Source organism: Saimiri boliviensis, chromosome 5 (genome assembly GCF_048565385.1).
Source record: "Saimiri boliviensis isolate mSaiBol1 chromosome 5, mSaiBol1.pri, whole genome shotgun sequence".
NCBI classification, from domain to species: Eukaryota; Metazoa; Chordata; class Mammalia; order Primates; family Cebidae; genus Saimiri; species Saimiri boliviensis.
The window spans coordinates 47,385,622-47,391,613 of NC_133453.1; the positions used below are offsets into that span (position 1 = coordinate 47,385,622).

At 30.7% G+C, this 5,992-nt stretch overlaps 1 non-coding gene across 1 annotated transcript; it reads right to left on the minus strand.

The window, feature by feature from the left end:
• Window positions 1-807: 807 nt before the first annotated feature.
• LOC120364462 (small nucleolar RNA SNORA1) lies at window positions 808-940 on the minus strand. Its single transcript, XR_005579715.1, has one exon. It is a non-coding gene; the product is annotated as a small nucleolar RNA SNORA1 (small nucleolar RNA).
• Between the last annotated feature and the right edge of the window lie 5,052 nt (window positions 941-5,992).

Sequence of the window (5,992 nt, forward strand, 5' to 3'; positions counted from 1 at the left end):
CTCCTAGTAACAGAATCTGTCTGAGTCTGCTTGGATTGCTGTAATACCACAGATTAAGTAGTGGAAACAATACAGATTTATTCTCTCTGAGATATAGAGGCTAGAAGTCCAAGATCAAGGTACTAGCATGGTTAGTTTCTCATGAGGATTTTTCCTGGCAGACAGACAACTGTCTTGCAGTGTCCTCATGTGGCTTTTCCTCTGTGCACGGGTGGAGACAGAGCTCTGGTGTCTCTTTCTTTTTTTTATAAGGACACATGTCCTATTGGATTAGGGATTCACCCTTATGACATCCTTTAACCTTAGTAACCTGCCTAAAGGCCTTATGTCCAAATATAGTCACTTGTGAGTTAATGCTTCAGCCTAAGAATTTTGGGAGGACACGATTTGGTCTACAACAACTTACATGTGAACATTATACATCTACCTGAATTGTTTTCTTTGCAATAAAAATGTGAACAATACTAGAATGTCTTTTTGAAGGAAAATCTAACATATTTGGGAAAATATTCAAAATGGTTTCATGAAAGAATCTTCAGAATGAGTAATGTCGGTAGATTATTTTTACTTACAATAATATACATGAATTTTTCTAGAAGTTGTATTGTACAAAATAGACTGGTATTTTGACACATGATCTAAGACACAGCCATGTACAAAATTACAATGTTTTAGTCGATATATAGCCTACAAGCAGTGGCCCTATGTGATAGCAGCTGAAAATTCCTTGTCATTGAAATGTTATTTTGTTCCTAATATTGAGAAGTCAACATTTTTCTTCTACATATTTTACTCATAAGCATAACAAAATGTTACAGGTCTCATTGTCACCTCTGCAATAAGCATGCTGTGATAGAAGCATAACCTGTCTCAGTTTAGCCACATTAATTATTTTTGGACACCATGATCAACAGTGTCCATTCTCATCAAAAATGAGGCTTACAATAATATGTTTTATGTATTATATTAATATTGTGCATGCACACACACATATCCCTCAATATATGATATCTGACTTCCCCTAAATTCTTCATATTACTCTTTTGGTTACATCAAAATGGAATGATAAAAATGAAATAAGATGTGGCATATGGGTCAGAAAGTAAAATATAATTCACCATGAATAAGATTCTACTTGTTAAAACTATTAATGCTATTTATATCAGTATTTATCATTTGTTTCTTCTACCTGTCACAAACTTAATCACTTAATTTGCCTGTAATTCTATCGAAACAGCAGTTAAATCATAAAGTGCATTTAAATGTTTGGTGTCAAATCAAATCTCCAATATTACATTTTATCACCATATCTAACTACTAAAATATACATTATTTTGTTTCAATATGCTGGCTTGACTGCTATTGTGAGTGCAATAAATAATATTCCCCAGCACTGTAACAAAAAAGATTATTGAAAAGAGATAGTGCTGTTGGATAAAGAGGTGTGAAATCTGTTGCAAGAAGGGGCTTAGTTTAGAGACAATTTCTGCTACTGAATATTGTACCTACAAACAAAGGAGAAATCTTCAATTTTATTCTGAATAGACAAAGATTGTTCTCCTTATATTGGTTTGTTCAATTCACATGTATTCATCTAGATAAAAATATCCTATATTATTTTATACAGTTAGAAAACAGCTTATGTGCCCAGTTTTTTCTACTTTATACAGCCTCACTCCAACTTACAGACTAACTAATACATGTTCTTGGTTTGAAATAAGAAAGCTAAGAATTAGTTGATTATACTTATAGATTAGAATAGTTACAAAAAAGTTAATGAAAAAATCAGCAAATGCATTTGTTGAACATATGCCACAAAGGAAACATGCTATTTTTTGTAAAAAATAAGACTGCATTTATTGTGATTTATTTCACCATCACTAAGACATTATAGAAATTTCTAACCTTTTCTGTATGTGCAAATATAAATTATTACTCCTTTGTTTTATATTTTATGATCATAATATATTTCAAATTATTTCAAATTGTTTCAAAATATATTATGTTTTCAACAGGATATTAAGCCTTTCTTTTATGTAATATTTATATAAAATTAGAAAATATTTAATTTTATACAAATATTCCACCTACTATAAGGATATATGTAATATATAATATATTGATATATATAAATAATATATGATATATATCCTTGTAGTGTGTGTATATATATATAGATATATATATATATACACATATGTGTCTGTGTGTGTGTGTAAGTTTATGCACATACACAGACAACACACAATATACACACAGATGTTGTCTGTGTGTACATACACTTGTATATATACACATATGGTCAATCATTTTAGATTCTGAAGATATACTGTTATTCATTTAAAATATTTAAAGTGACAGTATTCTAAACTGGAAAATGTATTCATTTATTAGTTTGATGTAATTAATTACAGATTGAACATTTTGCTTTCTTTTATTGATGTGATTTTTAAAATAAACTATATTTTGTTACTTACCTTGCTGATTATCTAGAATAGACATTCATAACTTGAGCTTGCAACACATGCAGTTAGAAAACTACCTGAGACAGTTATTAGCAGATTTTGGACAAGAGGAAGCATCATGCTGTAATCTCTAACAGATGGAAACAAAGAAAATTGAGAGCGCAGTCACTCTGGCTTTATGCTTTAAGGCAATTTCAGAAATGCAAGGACATGGATAAGGTATTCAATACAAGTCCAGCAGTTTAACTGAGTTAAAAAAGATAATTAGCATTCAGAAAGTCTAAGGAAGCTTGAAGTCAGAGGGCAGAGTTCCAAGAAGGATATATATGTAGTAAAAGAATCTCAGAGATTCTTTGCTATATATTGGACTGAACATTTGTAAATGCTTCCCCCTTAAAAAAGAATGGAAAATTGTAAACTGAACTATTCCCAGAGCTCACACAGGTTGGATTGACTTTCAAGTTTTGACCAGCCAAGGTGAAGAGTTGTTAGGTATCTACTGGGGCATTCAACTTATCGGGAAGCACTCAGTGTAAGGTGAAATACACCTTTTAGCATGTATTTCAGTCCTGCATTAGCAAAGTTTACAAGCAGACAACTGATTTGAAAGTAATTTAACTGCTTTAACAATAAAAGTCACAAATTTATTTTTAAAATGGAAAACATGATATTTAAACATTTAAAAAATGTAATATGTACAATTTTTGGCAACAAACATTTTGTTTCTAGGCATGCCAAAAGGCATAAATATGTATGTCAAAACTCCTAAGGAAATTACAAAACAATAAAAACTTACTAAAATTAATCAGAGCATTTAGTCAGTGAGACAATCAGCAGAAAACGTCCCAGGATACAAGGGGAATATAAAATATCAATTATAATTTTATACATTAGCAACAAACAATCAAAAAGGGAGATTTTAAAGGTAGTACTCATAACACCATAAAAAAAAAAAACCACAAAAAAAATTAACAAAGATTCAAACATGAAACTATAAAACATTGCTGAGAAAAATTAACAAACAAGTAAATGTATAAAAAATTGATGTATAAATGTATAAAAAATTCTTCCCAATTGAAGTATAGATTAAATGCAATCTCAATCAATATTAATCACATGAGGCTTTGATATAAAAATAAATCAATAATAAAATTTATATGAAAATCCAAAAAATATCGAATAGTCAAAACATTTCTGAATTCAAGATTTATTATTTTCCTATAGTAATCAATACAGTTTGGTGTTGAATTAAGGATAGAAACAGATTGATCAAACAGAATAGACTCTGAAATAGATCCATGTATACATGACATAGGGTGCAGTTAAGTCAATGGCCCAGATTAGTATTTTCAACAAACAAAGCTGAAATTCCCAGACATTCCAACAATAAAAGATTTTAATTTGACCTTTATCTTTTACTATGAATAAACACACATGCTCGCTCTCTCTGTCTTTGTCTCTCTCTCTCACCCCAAATAGTCAAAATGGAACATAAAACTAAGGATAAAGTCTAAACCTAATATATTTCTAAAAAGAAACACAGGGAACAAATGTTGATGATCTTGAGGTAAGCCAAAAAAGAAAAAAACATTAAAGACAGCAAAAAAATTCCAAACAGTTTAAGAAGAAATATAAAGATTGTAGTTCACCAATACTAAAACATTTTGCTATGAAAAAGACAAATTAGGGAAATAAAAATTGAAGTCACAAGTAGGTGAAATCATTAACAATATATCTCAACAAACTACTAGTATCCAAATCCATGACACACTTACAAACTTGTAATAAAAAGACAACTCAATCTGAACAGGTGTTTCATAAAATATACAGATAACCAATAAGGACATGAAAATATGCTTAACAACATTAGTTATCAAGCAAATGTTAATTGAAGCTACAAAAAGGTAAGACTACATCCACACTACAAGCTACATTATATTATAATAGGTAAATTAAAATGATTGGCAGTACCTAGTGTTGGCCAAGATGTACAGTTGGGAAATACTCCTGGCCAGAATGCGAAAGGTTAAATCCACTTTGGCAAAGCACTATGGGAGTTTGTTCTAAAGTTTGATATGGGTTTAATACATGATTCAATAATTATCCTCCTAAATATATTAATCTTGAAGACATTATGAATAAACCTGAATAAGTTTATAGAGAGAAAAGGAAACCAAACCCAGAGGAACATATACTATACCTTCTAATTATCCATAATTCTAGGCAAGACAAATCTAATCTACAGTGACAGAAAGCAGGTCAGTGGTTACTAGGTCCAGGTGTGTTTAGAGGGAAAATAATGAGAAAGTATCACAAGAAATGTTGTCATTATTATGGAAGCACTTGTGTTTTACTTGTAGTGCTGGTTATATAAACATAGACATTTGCCAAAACTCATCAATATGGGCATGTAAAATGAATATACGTTATTGTTTAAATTGTACTTCACTGAAATTTAGTCTAAAAATATACATTATGAGTTTATTTTAAACTAGAAATTTTTTTATTTTTGGTTTAGTGCCTTCAAGAGAGAGAGTTCATTTTTAGCTAAATTTTAGAGCTTTTTAGAATGCCACCTCATAAAAGACATATTATTATAATGTTTTGAAAATAGTTCACGGCATTTTTATTCTGTGAGATACGCTAAAGACTACAACCAATCACAGAATTTACAAATTTGAAATTAAGTATGTTTTAGAAATACAAAGATTCCTTGCTTCACAAAAGGAAGAACACATTTAGAAATAAAATGTTTCACTAACACAAATGCTAATTTTCATGTATGAATATTTAGTAGAATTAATTTCTGCTTTTAAAACATTAAAAAATGTAAAATGTACAAATGCTTACTTTTTATTTGGTCTTCTTTAAGTTACAGCACAAAAAAAAAATTTTTATAGGCCTCATCAATTTTCTGGTAAAAAATGATTGATTGATAAAGGGGATATGTTCCCAGTGATAAACGTATTATAAATCTTTCACAGATGTATTATCATCATCTAAAAGCTATCTGGATAGTTAGTGAAATTTCCCTCTTTCCGATAATCATTTGCATAACAAATCACCTCAATATTTAGTAGAGCAAAACAATTGCAATATTTTATTTTTGCTTGCAAATCTCCAAGTGGAGTAGGTCTTGGTGGGAACTTCTCTGCTTGGCACGAACAGGGGTGGCACGAAGTTTGGAAGTAAGACTCATCTGAGGGTTTTCTCACTTACATTGAGTAGTCGATGCATGCTGTCAGGTGAGATCAACTAACATCGTCACTTCTTCACTTTCTCAAAGTACAGTGGCTGGATTTCAAGTGGAGTATCTTGAGAGAGAAGGACAGAGAGAGAGAGAGAGAGAGAGAGAGGAGAAAGAGAGAGAGAGGGGAAAGAGAGAGAGAGGAAAGAGAGAGAGAAAGAGAGAGAGAGAGAGAAGACGGAAATGAAAACTTCTGTCACCACTTTGGAAAACTATTGGCAGAATATACTATCAAACTATACATACACTACGACCCAGAAATCTAATACAGAAATACATT